This window comes from Malaya genurostris, chromosome 1 (genome assembly GCF_030247185.1).
Source record: "Malaya genurostris strain Urasoe2022 chromosome 1, Malgen_1.1, whole genome shotgun sequence".
Taxonomy (NCBI): domain Eukaryota; kingdom Metazoa; phylum Arthropoda; class Insecta; order Diptera; family Culicidae; genus Malaya; species Malaya genurostris.
Window position 1 is genome coordinate 144,769,010 of NC_080570.1, and position 19,898 is coordinate 144,788,907.

General features: G+C 38.3%; 1 protein-coding gene across 3 annotated transcripts in view; it reads right to left on the reverse strand.

The window, feature by feature from the left end:
- Positions 1-19,898, reverse strand: part of LOC131426050 (uncharacterized) — a 115,193-nt gene that overhangs the window by 51,163 nt on the left and 44,132 nt on the right. Inside the window, exon 2 of one of the 3 annotated variants that reach the window (XM_058588469.1) lies at positions 19,638-19,663. The gene's annotated coding sequence lies outside the window, so the exon portion shown is untranslated. Of the gene's footprint in view, positions 1-12,687; positions 12,792-19,637; positions 19,664-19,898 lie in introns of those variants that run through there. The other 2 variants (XM_058588466.1, XM_058588467.1) reach the window with 2 other exon arrangements.

The window sequence follows — 19,898 nt, forward strand, 5'->3', positions numbered from 1 at the left end:
GAATAGATACCAGTGCGGGGACGGGTGTAACGTGATGGGATAGTCGATGCCTTTCACGCAGCCCGCCTGGGTTCGATTCCCAACCCCGCACATAGGGTCAGAAAGATTTTCTGGTCCGAAGAGGCGAATGACCTAAGATGTTAAAGCCTCTATAATTGAAAAAAAAAAAAGATACCAGTGCGAGAGCAAATTTCTCTCGATGACCTGTCTGAGAATCAAAGGTAAGCTCGCTGCTGTGACGATTCTCTCTGAAGCAACAAACGGTCGCTTATTCTCCTCTCGCGATCCGATTCTGTATGGGCAGTGGATAATTGCGATAGAATCATTTTACTATTGCCTCTTATTCTAACTATGTGCATATAACCTTTGTATAAGTTGTGTCTATGAAAATGTATGTGAATGCCTCACACAAGGGTTTTGAAATATTGCAACCTAGTATGAGAATTATCAAGTTGAATCATCGATTCGATTTTCTGCGATAATTGTCAGCTTGCGATTATCTCTTGGTAAATTCCACACAGCACCAATCATTATCAGACTGCAATTTTTTTTGGGGCCATGAAATACTCAGAGTATGAAGTGGAGCGAAGAAATGTAAAAAAATTCTCTCGCGGTTCATGCATTGAGAGACACGAGTTCTGGTAGCATCTTCTATCGGATTGAAAATATTGTATACAATATAGATAAATATCGAGCAGCTTCTGTCCAATTATCGGCATTCACCAACACTGTCTAGGACCACACTGAAAAAAATCGATTTACAAATAAAACCATTTTTGATTTTGATAAAATTTTGTCCCAAGAGAGGTGATTATGTTTTCTACCAACCGTTCATACATTGCAAGACACTTTTTCTTATCAAAACTGATTTTTGCCTTTCTCTATAGAAAGATAATAGATTTGCTGGAAAATCCGACTTTTGATCGGAGCTCCGGAGACCCTACCATTCGACTCAGCTGGACGAGATCGGAAAATGTCTGTGTATATGTATGTAAGCGAGAATCTTTTTACCCCATAGGCAGCAAAAGAGACAAAATCAAAATCACAAATCAGTGTTCGACGGCAAAAGGCAGAACAGCGAGCATAGACTTGTGACGCGATGTGTGTTTGTTTACTGTTGGATGTGTTTCCACAGAAATAGAACTATAATTGAATGTTGTGGTGATCAAGTGAAGCAAAGCATGCTTGGCTCTTCTAATCAATTGGTCTCTAAGTCTTAACAAGACTGAAACGAATCGTTGTATGGAGAATGGTGTTTTTTTTTGTAATTTGACCTAAAATTTTAAAGATCGATATTTTTTAGTGTAGGTTTCTATTGGTAATTTTTCCAGTAACACAGCAATTTTTTTGTAGGATTTGTCATCTTTCTACTATAATTATTTCCAAAAAAAATGGTTTAAAAAAGTCTAGCTCTTTTCAAAAGACTGTCTAGTACAATTTAGGAAAACAGCAACAGTGAGCAATGGCTTTTTGTGATAAAGTCTATGTGCTGCTAACTCCGAATACGATTTGGTGCGCAATTTGTCTATTCGAATCCTACACTGAAAAAAAAAATGTTAACACTTGACATCGATTCACATAAAAAACATGAATTTATTGAAATTTCGAAAAGTTTTTCTAACTAAAAATTTATTTTGTCCAGTATTGATACTTTTAAAGCAATATCGGGCAACTAGCGATAGAGTATTCTGCGAAGTTTTCTCACAAAATGAACTTCATTCGTTTCTTGGATGACAATGACATTCAGTTTAGTTTAGTTTTCGTTAAAAAAAACACTGACAAAAAATCATTTCGGACAAGAAAACGTTTTGCTAGAAAATCTTATTTTTTTCTTGAAAGTGTCCATCTTGAACGGTTGGTAATAACATACACATTCACCTACCTTGGGACAATATTTTACCAAAATCTAAAAATGGTTTTTTTCTGTAAATCGATTCAAAATTTTTAATTTTCAAAGAAAACTCATAGCGAGAGTTTGCGTTTCCCAATCAGGAACGACCAAAGGGTGTTCTTCCTACACTGGCTTTGGTATTTCAAGCACTACTAGATTTTTTCCACTACTAGATATCCCTGCCGCTCATTCCGATTTGATACGGGCTTCGATGCTAGCTGATGATGAATTGGCCTAGTCTTTGGAGTTTGTTGAGATTTAGTAATGTTTTTCAATAAAAAGATAAATTCTGAGAAATATCTCATTTGTCGAAATGATTCATTCGGTGAAATTACATTAGAGCGGTTCCACTGGAAATCACGATTATTTCTCAAATTTCATGTTTGTAGTTATTTGAGATGTGGCTCATTTGGCAGATTCCCAGAAATATTCTTCATGACCAACATCAGTTTGTCATTTTGACTTTAGCATTAAATGTGAATAGGATAATAATGCAAATACGTAGGGCAGTTATTTAATTATTTATTCTACGAAAGTCTGCGAGGGGGATGATTTCCAAGCAAATAACACTTGTCATATTAACTAGCGACATAACCTCGCATAAAATTTGCTCCAAATAAGTGTAATAGTAGTACACGACCTTTCGATGCCTATCACATTTCCTGTTCAACTTTGTTCGTTGCATAATCAGCAACGGTCGATAGCCCCAATAGTCGAAAATCGTTCGAATAAGGAATTGGTTCAACAACACTCAAACCAAACTGGAGAGTAACAAAAAAAATCGAAACAAAACAAAACCGAAAACCGGGTGCAATTCAAATCGTCTTTACTCATGCGATGCCGATTAAGAAGAAGAAGAAGAAGAAGGATTGCATCATCTGAATAATAATGCGGGTAGCCCGAAAGAAAATAGAGAAAAAAATCAGCACCTCGCGACCCAATTTCCACGAGTCCATCGAAGCGCATGTCTTTCGGATTGGCATCGTTGATCAGTTTCTTGACGAAAGCCGATAGTCCCTTAATTGAGAGCCGGTGATGCTTGACGGTTATTTTCTGTAGGTAAATTAGCAAGTGTTTATAATATTCACAATTCGTATTCCCTGCCTTACCGAAGCAAGCATATGCGTGTTGGAAATGGACGGAATCTGGTTACGTTCGAGACGAGTGAGATTTTTTGGTACTCCGAACGGAAAATCGAAATCATGAAGTTATGCAGTGTTATGCATCTCATGGGTGGTCGTCACGTTAGTCACAGAGCATCGTAACCATCAAATTACTCTGTCAAACTATTAGACATGGCAGTTAGATTAGTTGGCTGGGCACCATTTTCAAGAGATTGTATTGATTAACTCTCTAAACTTTAAGAAACGAAAACTTCCAGATCCGTGTGCTGTGTTGTTTCCAACGCTGCCCACCCATCTATGATCATCCAAGCACATGATGGACATCTGACAACCGGTCCAAGACCCGTCGAAACCAACTATTGCAGTCCGGCATCCGGTTTGATCTTTCAACTTCTCTGCTTTGGTCTAAATTTGCTTGGCACAATACCAACTTCTCGTTGCTGACTGGTTGGTTGGTTGATGGCGACTATTGATCGAGAGTCGATCAACGTGGCTGTCCGTGGCAGGAAGCGAAATGAAGAAATAAAAACAACCCGCGCGAAAGCGAAAGTTTCCGCAAGTTTTCTAAAGGGGTTACACGCGTGCTCACCGAAGATCACCACCAGTCATCATGCTAGTTGATGAAGGGAAGAAATTGTAAGAGGCGTAGCCGGACCGGACCACGGATCATTCGTTCGCGTATCTTTGACTCATGTTTTACTGACTTTGAAGAAACTGACAGGGGCGCAGGCTGAGCGAGGAAGATTTTAATGACTACCGCAAAGAGGCGATAGGAAATGTGTGTGTGTGTGATAACCGGTACAAGGTGCAACTTCCAATTAGACCGACCGTACGTTAACGGAAGTAACGGGTCATTTTATTACCTAGCTCCCGTGCTAAGCTAGTCGTTTCTGTGGTACACGGAACGAGATGGCATTATTAAATTTCGATTCGGGAAAGAATCGATAAAAATATTAATGAACGATAACGTGAAATTTTAGAAATGAGCTTACTGGATCCGAATGAGGTAATCGGTTCCGGAATCACAGGATGATAAAAATAAAACAAAAATACCAAATAAATACCCTCAATTTTCTCGAAGAAGACTGAAGCGATTCTCAAAAACATTGAATCATTTGAAAGGTAATACTTTGCCACAGAACGTAATTGATTTTTTTCCGGATCCGACTTCTGGTTCTAGAGATACAGAACGGTATGTGCATAAAAATCGCTTTCAATTGTAGCTGAACCGATCTGCACAATTTTACATCAAAGTGAATGGTCTTACGAACCTAAAAAACGCTATTGAATTTTTACCGAAGCCGACATCCGGTTCCGGAATAACGGGGTGCTAGCTAGAAACATTTTAATTCCCAAAGTGTGTTTCTATACATGATGATTTAAAAAACGAATAAAATCGTTTGCATTAGCCATGTAATTCTTATGTTGTCGAAATTTGAAAAACATTGATTTTGGACCCATTGCTTCGTAGTTCCTGGTTCCGGAAGTATCGGAAATAGTGGTCAAAACCCCCAACGTCAGTCAGAGCGACAAAGCACAACAAAAAATATAATTTTATAAATTTGACTCAAAACTGTTTCTATTTATATATTATGTCAGCTGCTGGGAAAAAACCGACTTTGTCTATACCGTTTTTTCCCCAATTCCTGGTTTCGAAAGTACCGGAAATAGTAGTCAAAATCCAAAAAATTGAACTTTCATTTTTGTCGAGATGGCTTCAGCTTCGAGTGTGTGTATGTAACAAAAATGTGTACTCGATTTTCTAGGAAATGGCTGGACTGATTTTCACAAACTTAGATTCAGCCATGCTTTTGAATTTTACCCGGATCGAACTTCCGGTACGGAAGTAATGTGGTAAAATATGCAAAAAGAAATGAGAAAAAAAGTACATAATTTTATGAGAGATCGCATAACCGATCAACTCAGATTCAAATCAAACGCCCTATAGTAAATTTCATCCGAATGCGATTTTCGGTACTGGAGTAACGCGGTAAAACGTAAGAAAAAAATAAAAAAAATGCCCTCGATTATCTCACAGACCACTCAACCAATTTTTACAAGCTTAGGTACAAATGAAAGATCTTAATATTCCATTGAACCCTGCCATATTTCATCCGGTTCCGGAATTACAGGCTGATGCTCATAAAAATTCAATTTTCAAGAGAGTATTTTTATACGAGACACTGAAAAATTAAGAAAAATATTTTCTTATGATTCCTTAATTGATTAGGTTTGGTTAGTTGAAGACCAAATCTATTGATTTTTGGTATACCGGAACATTGATTATTGATAAATTCTGTTTGATAAATCTTCTTTTTAATTCCTAAACCCTCTCACTCTCAAAAATCAGGAAAATTAGCCGTCAAAAACCTAAAAATGTCCAGATAATTTGAAAAAAAGGTTTCCAGTTACAAGCCGTACACAGTTGAAAGTGCTTTCTAATGCTCTTGAGATACGAATCGTTAGGCAAATATTTAATAATGATCGTTATCGTATCGTATAACCTAATAGTAGCTCTCGAACGAATTTAAAATTACAGATTTCGATCCAGGCATCTCCGAAAAAATTTTAGACATTGGAAAAAATATTACGAATTGTCGGTTACGTTAACACCTTCCGAAACAGAAATGTTTTCCATAATTCTACCAAATTTGTCAAGTGATCTTATAGTAGCATTTTGATAAGTTCATGTTTATGAAATTCGTTGACTCATCTTCGGGAAAATTCATCCGATGAAAAAATTGTGATTAGTCGGTTATGTCACTTATGCCATTGGGTCTCCGGAATCAGAAATGACAGCCATTTCAATTCCAAACAATCTATTTCTTTCGTCAACTTTTCCTAAAAACCATCTGTAATATTCATTGCACTATTCATAGATTAGCCGATCATGATGACATTGAAAATGCAATTTAAAAACTCATCACCAGATTTAAATTGGAAAAGTAGGCAAATAATAGTGAAACACTATCTAGTATTCTAAAGCTAATTAAAAGAAGTTGTAGTTACTACGAAACATTCCTGTATTTTTTAGATAGCTTTTCAGTGTATATTAAAATATGATAGTATTAGTTATTATTCTCTGCAAACCATTACAGAGATGGATTGCGATCGTAATAAACGGAAAGGAAAATAAATGTTTGAAGCTAATTTTGAACCTGGGTTCAACGTTGTTGAACTGAAAATCAAGTCAGTTTCGGAATTGGTTTCTATACCAGGTTTTCTCAGACCCCATTGCTAAGTGCAAACCCAACACAGTTTCGTGAAAAGTGTTAGTTTGATGAAACTATCCTGGGTCAGTTTGAGTTTTCTCAAACGAAAATGACATGAGGAATTTAAAAAAAAATTTTTTTTCAAATCACCAAGCTAGAAGCGTTTAAAATAGCGGTAATTCTGAACCTGCTATGGAAGTACAGGGTTTTCTGCAACCCCATCGTTCGTCGGTGAACCAAAATTTATAGCGGATTGCAGTGCAGTGAACGCCCTCACAAACGAACACATATTTGGCATACAGTGTCCCACTGTACACCGACCAGATGACTACTAGTCAAGTGGATGGCAAGACGAATTTCAACCATTTTTAATGCCAATATTGGCCGACAAATCAATCCATTTTTGAACGTACAATATTGAATTTCGATTCAAGTTAAATTTGGAAAGTCCATCAAGAAATCACCGAAATACAAGCGCCACAAATTAGGTCCGAAAAATCATTTTAACTTGACCTCCTAGTTCTTGTAGAATCTACAGCTGATTGGTATTCAATAGACTCAAGCGAACATGGTGTGCAACAAACGGAAGAAAATGACATCCACAAACAGCAAAAAAGCGACAATCCGGTGAGTGAATTGATGTATTTCAGTTTCGACAACCACTCACTAGACAAGCTACATGTTTCGTTCACAGGCAGCAAGTGACTAAAGTGAAAACAGTAAAATGGCATATATTTATGAATTCCTCTTTGTTCGAAGATTCATAGTAAGGAACTGTCAGCTGTGCGAAAGAAATCAAATGGATGACATCATAAAGGCATGCTGTGATTGGCTCGTGAAAAAATAGGTCAATTCAAACCTATTTTACAATAGTATGCTATTGAAGCTCTGAACGGCAACGTTCTTGTTGTTGTTAAATTATATCAATCCATCAATAAATGACTGAGTAATCAGTTAATAGTTGTCATAAATTTAACATTTTTGGAAGCACAAAATACCAAGGATCGCAATCCGCTGAAATTACATGAATTTCAAACTTCCGAATCTGATTTGTTCAACTGATGAACCTAATCAACGAAGTCGTTATTGTTTGTTTGGAGTATTATTATAAAACTTATATTGCTCTATTATTTAGTCCGAAATCGCTTTGAACTCAAAGTCAAGAGCAATTCTCCCTCTCATTTGTCATGACGTAAACACTCATAAACTAGGGATAATTCATGTCAACGCGTTGCCGACGCAACACAAGCACTGAGTAGTTGCCAGTCAACAAAAACAGCCACATGTTTACGATGTAAACACGGATCATGATGATGCCGAAGAATTTCATCCCCTTGAAAAAGACTTCGTCGTTGAAACTTCCCACGTCACGTGATACCGGGGCTGCACTTGAACAAAGGGACGGGGGACCCATCACTCACAGCTGAGCCAATATCCTCCGACGATCGGTTCGTAGGCCAACAGCTGGCACGAAACCCTGTCGGAGAAAGGTCTCTCGCTCTCTCTCTCCCGCATTTATCCGGGCAACCCGCACCGTTAAGTCATCGATCGTGTCGAAGAGGTTTCCCACCGAGTTCAGTTTTAGGGTGCAATTGACAAACTAATATCGGATTTGCGTAGGATCCGAGTTGCCGGTTTTATGGTGCGGTTCATGGTCTTAGGAACATCACCATCTCGTCACCATCTGGACCTAGCAACGAACGATCATGGGAAAGTTTGCGGCTGTCGCACGGTCGGTCGGTGTTTACAGTTTGATGAAATTATTTATTTTGAAGATTAGTTACTTTCAAGTAGATGATTATTGCTTTGACACTTCGAGGGTCTAAGTTTTTTGTAGAGTGATTATTTTCCTTTCTGGTACTGATGAAATAGTTGAACTGAATCAGTTCACTTGTTGTTCCCACACTAGTACGAATGCACGCAAAGGGGCATTTCCTGTTTGGCTAAGCGATTACTGTCGTGCAGACAGCCGAGGAAATGGGGGGTGCTTGTGTTGTGTTGTTAAACTCAATGAAAGTTAAATTAACTTTAATTATTCACTCGAGACGGTCAGCAACTTAGCGGTCGAAACGCACGAATGGAAATGCGAGTCTTTTTCAAAAGCATCAATGACTCAAATATTCCAAATTATTTATAGCTACTAAGCAAAACGCATCACCATTCCAGGAAGGGTTTTGTTTCCTTCGCGTGCATCCAGTCCGAATAAATACATTTCTTTATTTTGAAAAATCGTTTCTCGCTTCGTCAGCTTGCATAGGAAAACTGATCACAGAAATGCACTGGGCTGGGTGCAAGACTGTGATGTAAACAACCTCCAACACTTGAAGGAAGCAAACGACGTGAAGAAGAAGAAGAAGAAAGAAAAACACTCACACACAGTACTCTCCGGCACCAGTGCAGTGTGAGAAACAGCATATTCAGTACTTGTTTTCTGTTTGTTTATGGGAAAGCAAATGTTCGGTGCGCTGGGAGAGGTAACCATTTTTAATACACTTAACGAGTTATTATTAACCGAAGCAGTCAAGTCCCGGCAACGCAAAAAAAACTCGGTGACAATTGATTATTGAAAATTTGAAAACTTGGAGCAAACGTAATTTGGTACGCTTTTTTGCCAAAATTGTACAAGACAACGTTCTTTGAAAAGTGCTTTGTTTATTTTTATCACTTAACTTCTGAACATTTCCCAGAGCATCGCAAACACAACGATCCAGTATTCAACCGAAGAAGAAAAAAACCCAAGCTGCCCATTAATCATGGCAGAGTCACATGCATAGGCACGATCCCTAGTCGAGCTAACAATTCACATCCGACGAAATCAACCAGCAAAATGAGATAGACGTCGGGACGAATCGACGGACGGGCGGACACGGGAGCCCCCCCGTCGGTCGTTTCAACATGATTATGCGCTATTTTCGTCCACACATAAGCCCGTACGTACTGTCCACGTCCGACTGTGCTCGATTGGATATTATGCTCTGTTGCCGGGATGGTGTTTCGCGCAGCATCAACCAGAACCAAGACCGTGATTCGGTGCACCGAAAACCGATAAAAGGTTGCGGCATTTCGTTTTCAACCGTTTGTGTTTAGAACTTTGGCGTGTTGATTTGTTTTAGTTGGTTTTTAAATTTAAAAAAAATTAATAATTTATACAACGTCGTAGACGAAACGTAAAGAATATAACTTTGGTTATGTGCTCATAGTACAAAATTAAGTGTAATTTGCTGGTGTGGTGATGTCTTACAAGAATTGCAGGTCATTGTCCAGTAGAAATCACATCTGTCTAGGTTTATTCGTAATACACGTTTTCTCCACAGCTAGATAGATTGTGTTCCTGAGTTGAATACGATCGAACACCGCTGAAATCGAATGGCAATTGGAATGGTAGAACTTATCGATTATTTCAAACGATAGTTGAGAGACGAAACCTCAGATGTAAAATGGTAATCAATAAAAAATTCACTTATCTACCCATATTTTGTGCGGTTCATTACTTTTTTAGTGTTGCATTCCGAGACACCCTTTTTCTTGCGGTTTTGAGGTCCTTTACCAATTGACATAAACTGACGAGTCAAAGACGAAACGTCCAGGAAAAATAATGTGCTTTGAGCACAAAATTTAGACTGACATCTAAAATGATAGAAACTATAGTCTGACAGTAAGCCTACTGACTTGGTTTCAGTTTGGCACGTCAGAAAGTGTAATGCACATCGGTGCATTTCGAGAAGTTGTTACTAGTTCAAACTCTTCGTCTGCTTAGCAGTTTATGTTGAACTGCTTCATTTTAACATGAATTGTTATGAACTGACAAATCGAAGACGAAACGTGGAGAAAACTCTTTTTTTTATCCAATTACTGGTGTGGTGATGTCTTATTCATATTTTCATGAACACTACATGGAATGAGAAGTCCCGGAGCCTAACAAAGAAAATGTCGATTTTTTGCAGTGCAAACTTTTTTATTCTAACAATCGGCTGAAAAGTTCGTATCGTTTCTATGAGAGGGCGCCACAAGAATTAAATCCATACCATTTTCAGTTAGTACCAACCTTCAAAAGATACGTGTATAAATTTGACAGCTGTCTGATTATTAGTTTGTGAGATATTGCATTTTGAGTGAAGCTACTTTTGTTATTGTGAAAAAAATGGAAAAAAAGGAATTTCGTGTGTTGATGAAACACTACTTTTTGATGAAAAAAAGTGCCGCCGATACCAAAAAATGGCTTGATGAGTGTTATCCAGACTCTGCACCGGGCGAAGCAACAATTCGTAAGTGGTTTGCAAAATGTCGTGCTGGTCATATGAGCACCGAAGACGATGAACGCAGTGGACGTCCAAAAGAGGCTGTTACCGATGAAAACGTGAAAAAAATCCACAAAATGATTTTCAATTACCGTAAAGTGAAGTTGATCGAGATAGCTGACACCCTAAAGATATCAAAGGAACGTGTTGGACATATTATTCACGAATATTTGGATATGAGAAAGCTTTGTGCAAAATGGGTGCCGCGTGAGCTCACAATCGATCAAAAACAACAACGAATTGATGATTCTGAGCAGTGTTTGGAGCTGTTATATCGAAATAAAACCGATTTTTTTCGTCGATATATAACAATGGACGAAACATGGCTCCATCACTTCACTCCGGAGTCCAATCGACAGTCAGCTGAGTGTACTGCACGCGATGGACCGAACCCATACCGTGGAAAGACTCAACAATCGGCCGGTAAGGTTATGGCGTCTGTATTTTGGGATTCGCATGGTATAATTTTCATCGACTACCTTGAAAAGGGAAAAACCATCAACAGTGACTATTATATAGCGTTATTAGAGCGTTTGAAGGACGAAATTTAAAAAAACGGCCTCATTTCAAGAAGAAAAAAGTTTTGTTTCATCAAGACAATGCACCGTGTCACAAGTCGATGAAAACCATGCTGAAATTGAACGAATTGGGCTTCGAATTGCTCCCTCATCCACCGTGTTCTCCAGATTTGGCCCCCAGTGACTTTTTCCTGTTCTCAGACCTCAAGAGAATGCTCGCTGATAAAAAATTTAGAAGCAATGAAAAGGTAATCGCTGAAACTGAGGCCTATTTTGAGGCAAAGGACAAATCGTACTACAAAAAAGGTATCGAAAAGTTGGAAGATCGCTATAATCGCTGTATCGCCTCTGATGGCAATTATGTTGAATAATAAAAACGAATTTTGGCAAAAAAATGTGTGTTTCTATTAAACGATACGAACTTTTCAGCCGAACTGTTAATATATGCAAAATGTTTCTGTGGTCTTAAAAAAGTATCGATTCTCGTCAAATTAGACAATTTTTTATGACCTCCCCCTGTTAAGAACACTTACTACGCTCCCTCTCCCATTAAAATATCCTCATGACCATCTCAGAAGAGCAAGTAGTATATGTGCCAAGTTTGGTGGCAATCCGTTCTGTAGTTTTAGAATTATACCGTTTTAAACATTTCACCCCCCTATTCAAAGACACTTGCTACATCCACCCCCATATAGTCATATCTAAGGTATGCAAAATGGTTCTGCGGTCTTCAAAACGTATCGATTCTTGTCAAGTTATATGAATTTTTCCATGACCCCCCCTTGTTCATGACACTTGCTACGATCCCTCCCATTTAAAAATATACTCTCTAAACCATCTCGGAAATACAAGAAGTACCTGTACCTCGCGTTACAAACATACAAACTTACATCCATTTTTATATATATAGATTCATGAAAGCATGTGTAATGTGAGAAAAGCATCATTACACCATGAATATCAAAACAGATTTTAAAACTTTCAAATACTAAAGAAAACTGGTTCATATCGGATTACCGAAACTTTGTTCTTTGTTCAGAACGAACGTTCAAGTGAAAAGAAATAATCTAATGCCTCTTCTGTCATGTTGACTAAAAACAAAATTTATGAAAACATGTAATAACCGTCACCTTTTCCGCCCCCAAGCATCGTCTTGGTCGAGGGCATCGTCTTTGGACTCACGCTATGGAGTGCCAAACTCAACCGACCTAAATAGGTAAGTCGAGATGGACGACGAAGCGCATGCGTTAGTGGTTTAGATTTTTTTTTTCACTTCGACTCACGCACGATTGGCGGGTTCGGGTTTAGCATGTTTACACTTTGGACCGAATAAATAGTACAACAACCCAGGATGTGATTGATCTTTCACTGGGCAGGTAGCAAACGGTGCGGCGATTGCGAAACTGTGAACGATGTGTTGGACGCAGCAGTGCCGTCGTTTCATTGGAAACTGACCAGGCTGGCGGGTGGTCATTTTCCGAGTTCAGCTGCAGCAACATATCTTTTCACAGTACGGAGGAAGCGGCGGTGCTGCACTTTTTCTGTTCAAGCGATCGGCGACGACGGAAGGTAAACAGTGTTTTTCTCAATAGGAAAAATCCACTTCAACCAAATATTGGTCAAACACTTTGGCACGATTCTCACCACTTTGGGGCACTTGGCGGCGCGGGAAATTTAGATATACTAAACGACGAGCGCGCGCGCGAGTACGGAAACATTCACCACAAGTGTAACACGGACGACTTTTCACTCAGAACTAACGGAGGTCTCCCTCCGGCTGGGATTCTAATTTCGTATCAAGTCCACATCGCCGTACCGCGAAACACACATGCACAGCAGTAATAAAGCACAAACAGACACAGAAATCGTGGAAAGTGGAAAAAGATTTGTTACTGTCCCCTCCCCGTTGTGGCGGCTGGTGCCGATTCCGCACAGGAACGTCCCGGGAATGCGTACGATTTAGCCAGCCCTCCAGTCAAAAACTGAAGTAGCGAACTACGGATATCCAAAGTCTCTCCAGCAGCTCGTTCGTTCGGAACAACCGGGGAGACCCTGTAGAACACTGCTGTCGTATAATTGTAAACATACAAGCCTGCTTTGGCATGCTGCAACAACAATGGTTAGAATTTTGGAATCATCATCATCTCTCTCTCTCTCGCTCTGTTTTTGGGGCGAGGAAATGAAAATACATACTTAGCATAGTGCTTATGAGCATCAACCAACTTTGGCCGGCTGTTTGTTATGATGAGCCAGCCGTACAGGCAGGCAGGCCGCTGGGAATGGGATGCCTTCGGTTTCGGAGGGAGTTTCGCGCAATGGTAGAATGTGTCACGAAGAAAATGGATGTGTTTTCTTTGGACTTTATTCCGCACTCTTTCTCTCTATACGAGGCGCTGGATGCTTCGGAATAAGATGCATCATAATATCCTCAACGAGCGCGACGAAGTTTCGTAGTTTTTTCTTCTTCTCTGTTGGACGTTGTTTGAGGTTTGCGACGTGTCGTTGGGGATATTTTATAATTTTCATTTTTTGTCTTTTCAATATTTATTATGAGAACTTTGACATGGTCTTCTAGGAAAAAGGCGGATCGGAGGCTATTTTTAGTTTTTTTTTACATTCTTCAACATGTCTTCGTATATCCCAAGAGTGATACATGCATACTCGGCATATAGGCAATGATTGAGACTTTGAGCATTGATTGTTTCAAATTATTGAGATGAAACATTCTGCTGCTGAGTTTACATAATTAAACCTTCATGGGCAATTCGATTTACAGTTTACTTTTCGAAATCTCGCTACTCACTAAAGGATTTGAAAAAAGTAACCAGAAATGTTCATATTTTTCTAATGCGAGTTTCAATTAAAAACGATTTATTTAAGACAAAATTTGGTCGATAAATGATAAAGAATTGAAATTTTCAAAAATATATAACTCCAATATCAAAAATTTCACTACGCCAATTTCTGATATGCAATGAAGAAAGGCTAAAATTAGCAGAAACAATATATAAAAACCTGTTTTAATCCACCTAGTGGTGTAATGATGCCTTTCTCATATCTCACATATTATCTTATAAAAATGTGTGGTATTCTTCAAACTAATTTTCTTTGATTCTTAAAAAAAAACAAAAAGGTTTGTCCATAAACTAGTATAACCTACAGAGTGAAACAGTACTCAGGTCGGTTAGGCCATCTTTGAGGAAACGAAAAGAGGTACTTCCGAAACCGGAATCTGGGAACCGGTATAATCGAAGTTGGTACGAGAAAAGTGATTGGGATCCATTTTTGAGTCTATGGCTACAATCTTCGGTCATTCATTAAAATCCCAAGAACAAGGAAAGTCAAATTAATGTTTGGTCATCTACTGACAATGACTACCGATTGGAATAGTTTTGGAGGCAAGTTTAGAAATTATTTTACTTTTTATTTTCGGTGCCTGCTGAATCTGAAACCGAGAACCAGCATAGCCGGAAACGGATTGTTTGGTTGTCTATTGACAATGGCTACCGATTGGAATAGTTACGAGACAAGTGAACAAACTTTTTTAACGTGTTTTGTTTCACCGCTTCAAGTAACGGTATCCAATTTTTAACACACTTCGCCATATAATTCCGGAACCGGAAGTCGGATCCGGATGAAATTTGGCAGTTTAGTATGGGATTATGATACCTTTCATTTGAATCTAAGTTTGTTGAAATCGGTCACGCCATAATTTCATCCGGATCCGACTTCGGGCGTGACCGATTTCAACAAACTTAGATTCAAATGAAAGGTATCATAATCCCATACTAAACTGCCAAATTTCATCCGGATCCGACTTCCGGTTCCGGAATTATATATCACTGAGAAAAGTGAGGAAATAATTTGAAATAAGATTTTTTCACCAATCGCACTGTAGCTCCGGAACCGGAAGTCGGATCAAAACAAACTTCAGGAACTTTGTATAGAACAATTGTACGTTTCATTTGAATTTAAGTTTGTAAGAATCGGTTCAGTCGTCTTTGAGAAAAGTAAGTGCACTTATTATTATTTTTTTTTGCACATATCACCCTGTAATTCCGGAGTCGGAAGTCGGATTCGAACAAAATTCAGGAACTTTGTATAGGACAACTGTACCTTTCTTTTGAATCTAAGTTCATAAAAATCGGTTCAGCCATCTTTGAGTACAAAAAAATGTTACATACATACATACACACGCACACATACACACATACAAACATTTTGCGTACTCGGCGAACTGAGTCGAATGGTATATGACACTCGGCCCTCCGTGCCTCGGTTCAAAAGTCAGTTTTCACAGTGATTGCACAACCTTTCTACATGAGAAAGGCAAAACCTCTTCTTAATCCTCCTAGTGATGTAAAAATGCCTTTCTCATGTTAAGATAATTGATGAGACATGAATTTGGGCTGATTTTTAACCCAAATTCATTCAGATTGTTTTGGTTAGTGCAGAAAAGCGAGACTCAACGCATACGTCACATGTTCGAAACCAAAAGTACCAGCAAATACATTTGAACTTGATCATTAATTATACTTTGAAAATAAAAGTGCGAATAGAAAAAAAAACGCGTCACGTCAGTTACGTCACTTATACCGATCAATCTCCGGAACCGGAAGTGACAGCCAATTGATCTTAGAACTTCATTCACAACTCAATAGTAACTCTCAAATGCACCTAAGCTTGTAGAAATCGGATAATCCATCTCGGATAAAATTGAGTGGAGAGAAAATAATACGTTTCGTCGGTTACGTCACTTATACCGAACAATCTCCGGAGCCGGAAGTGACACTAACATGATCTTCGAATTTGACTCACAATCTAATAGTAGCTTTCAAACGAGCCTGGGCTTGTTGAATTGGGTTTGGCCATCTTTGAGAAAATAAAGTGGCAAGGGAAAAATTGTGGTTTTTTGTCGTTTACGTCACTTATACCATTATATCTCCGGAATCGAAAGTCACAGCCGTTTGATCTTCAAACTTGAATAATGACCTAAGAGTAACTTTCAAAAGAGCCGAAGCTTGTTGAAATCGTACTTCATTTTTCGGATTTCGATCCATCATTTTTGGTAAATTTCTCAATGAATATTGATAAACGGTTGAACTATAGTAATACATAACAATCAGCTGAAAGAATGTTCAATCACACACCCAAAAATTTGAATTTTAATGGTGACCAAATTACTCATACGATGTAATTCATAGAGATCAAATTTGTCAAATGACGAAAAATTTCATTTGTGATAACTTAATATTGGATTAGTGTGAATTTCACTGGTTACAACTGAAATTTGCATTCATTCGAAGCAAATGCTACTGTATGAACTTATATGCACCACTTACTAGTGAAGCAGATGTTTGCTACTGCGGCTTAGTCGATTAACGGACGTTCTTTGTAATCGAATGATTCTCGATTCAAGTCGCGGCAGTCGCTATCAGTATTTTTTTTAATTTCTAATGATTTTCATGTCATGAAATTTTCCAGTCACACAATATTACATGTTACTGCACGTACATTTGCATGATTCTGCAACGTTCCTTTTATGTGTAAAATCACAGGGTTTTTTTTAATATCGTTTATTTTAACTTTTTCGAAAACCGAAAGTCGGATTCGAATGAAATTTAGAAGTTTAGTATGGGACCATTCATTTGAATCTAAGTTTGTAAAAATCGGTCACACCATCTATGGAAAAGTGAATAAGTAATTTGAAATTGAAATTTTTATACTGATCACCCTATAATCCCAAAACAGGAAGTCGGATTCAGATGAAATTCAGATGTGTTGTATTGAACCATAAGACCTTTCACTTGAATCTAATACCGTTTTCGTTTATTGATCAGAGCAGCCCGAGAGCTGACCCAGAGTCGCCCAAGCAACCTTTTAGATGTTTGTTTTAGCAACCTGGGGTCGCTCTAGATCGGACTCCAATCGCATAGTTTCGCTCTGGAAAAAAGTTTTTTTTGTTCTTTTTTCACGATTTGTTGTTTAGTTTGTGAAAATCGATTCAGCCATCTTCGAAAAAAGTTAGTGAAATAAAACACATTAAAACATACGCATATACACACACAGACTTTTTTCGCACTCGACGAACTGAGTCGATTGGTATATGACACTCGGCCCTCCGGACCTCGGTTAAAAAAAAACCGATCTCTCGCATACAAACCAGTAACCGCCTCGTTTGCCCGATCTACTCGAAGTTTGGCTTCTTTGATTCAGTTAGGTCCGAACGAGCAGCAGCGAGGTCGGACAGCACACGAACCAAAATGAATATACTTTAATTTTCACTCAGTAAACGGAAAATACCACAAACATTTGCCTGGTAGATACTCCTATGCAAATGCTTCGATGCTTAGCAGCCAACAAAGTCAACAAGTTTTCTTGGGAATTACGGTCTGAAGTTCATGAATCAATCTTTATTCAAAATGTACAATTGCTGCTCAACAAAACGGGCGTTAACGCTGACATCTTTCATTTGTCTTTATTTTAAATCAATTCCAATGACGATATTAAGACAATTGCAGAATTCGGCGAAATGGTTCTCGGCAAAATGACATTCGACGAAGTAGCCCATTCGGCGAAATGTAATTCAATGAAATGATCCTTTCAGCGAAATGATCCCTTCGACGAAACGGCTTTCGGCGAAATGACCCTGATCCAATTTATCACATCACCACATAATCCAGACGGTACGACGGTGATATCCGGGACGAGAATTGGAGCTACGAGTTTCGAATGGAATACATTCTGCAAGTGATGGATTCTCATGGGAAAAGAGTTACTACTCATGATTTGAATCGTAAAATCAGGAACAATTATTACGATTACTTGAGAAGATAAATGATTGGTTGCATGATTTTTTTTATCATGACAATGATAAAGAATTTTTTTTTTCGTGTAGAACCCGGTTGCTTCTTTTTACTCTCTTTTGCACCGCCTCATTTACGTAAATCAATCGTATCAATTCAGAAGGCGAAGAAGTGAAATCATGCACAATTTATCAAATCCAGCCATTAATGAGAACGTTTTTCGACATTCCGAAGAGTAAAGAAGGTTTGTTCGTTTCATTCGTATTCATGTCTCTCGCAGTTATGTCTCTGACATTACCCGTCCACCTTTTTTGACCGCAAATTTCAATTTTCGTTATAAGATTTTGAAACATTAGAACGTTGATAGTTCGAAATCTCCAATTTTTCAATAATTAAAATTTTTAATTTGATTATACATTCGAGCTTAGAGCCAAGGGTCTCAAGTTATTATCATTTAAGGGAATTTGGTTACCGTTCTTAAGGGGCGGGTAGTGTCTAACACTTTTCAAAAATCATTTATTTTTTGCTTTGTATTTATTTATCTTATATAGCGACGAGGCAAGATCTCGGTGGATTTTTCGAAGAAAAAAATACAAAATGTCGTTCGAATGATGTTTTGTATTCTGCAAAACAATTGAATTTATGTTTTTGAACGATAGCTCTAAAAATATTCGCAAAAATAGTGCTTTCATTCATTTGTTAGAACCTCTAGTTAGTTCGCTATCGTTTGATAAAAACCGAAAAACAAAAAAATACTGAATGACCAGAAGTAATAAATAAAAAAGTAAAAAATTAAAATAGGTAAATCAGCATTTTCTATCTCGTTAGTTTCGCCTTTTCTATTGTAAACCTGTAAAGACGCGGTATTTGAATAAATAAGAAACAATGGCTGCAAATTTATCACATTAGCGAATTGATTATGAAATTTAGTCTATGTTTAATTGCAACACAAATCTCAGACTTCAATTCATCTAATTAGTGACTGAACTAGGAAGGTTGAAGTGCCATCAACCGCAACTGTTCAATAACCATTAGGTACTTCTGAAACATCTCCAAATATATCCCACTAAGTACACTTAAAACTACTCGTCAAATATTTATATGAATCATTTTACTGCTCTCCGGGAATACTTCAGTCATCAATATTTGTTGGGCAAACACTTCAAATGTTTCTACCGCCTCGTTCCAACATTACTAGTCCAACCTGACAAACAAAACACAGTGTAAACGATTGTATGCACTGCTAACAACCGGCTGTAAAGTGGGGTTAAAGTTCTCCGGAATCAGAAATAATAACAGCGACACCCCTTCCTATTTTTTTTTCGTCGTGACAGCAAATACATTTGCCTCCGTCGAACAATCGGCTACATTTGGAAAACAAACGGTTTATCAATTAGGCTTCTGCCAGTAGTAGTTTCAACCCAACAGTGCGTTTTGAAACCAGACTTTTTCAAGTAGTTAGTGAACCCCACTTCAAACTTCGGGATTTGTTTGAAAATGGGTACGCTCGAGTGATTAACCATTCCCGGAAAATGTGAATATTAAATTTCTTAACATGCCCTTGGAAGGTTTGGAATTCTAATCAATAAATTCCGCCCTCAAGTACATTCGTCCGTGCCGAAAAGTCGAAACTAATCGGCACCCGAATGTTCATTTGGATTGATCGTTTCCAGTTCCCGCTTTGGACTGCGCTTCGTTGCGTACCGAAATCATAGGTCGTCGGCGTTGGTGTCCTCGAATGATGTATGTAGTGGGCTAGTGGGCGTACGTTCCGCCATCTGTACTTACCTAAATTCCATGAGTCATTCAATGATCTGAAAAACAGAACAAGAAAAGAAAAACATCAGTTTAGTGAGACGTTTCATAAATTAAGCGAACGCTCCCCGTTTTTTGATCCCGAATGAAGATGGATTGAATTACAAATATGATCGGTCCCCTGTTTTTCGGTTTTGGATCTTCCCGTTCAGTGATTCGTCACTACTAAATTCGTCTGGCACGTGCATTGTGTGGCCAGTTTTCCCCCCTTGCCGTTACGAAAGGTGATGAAGT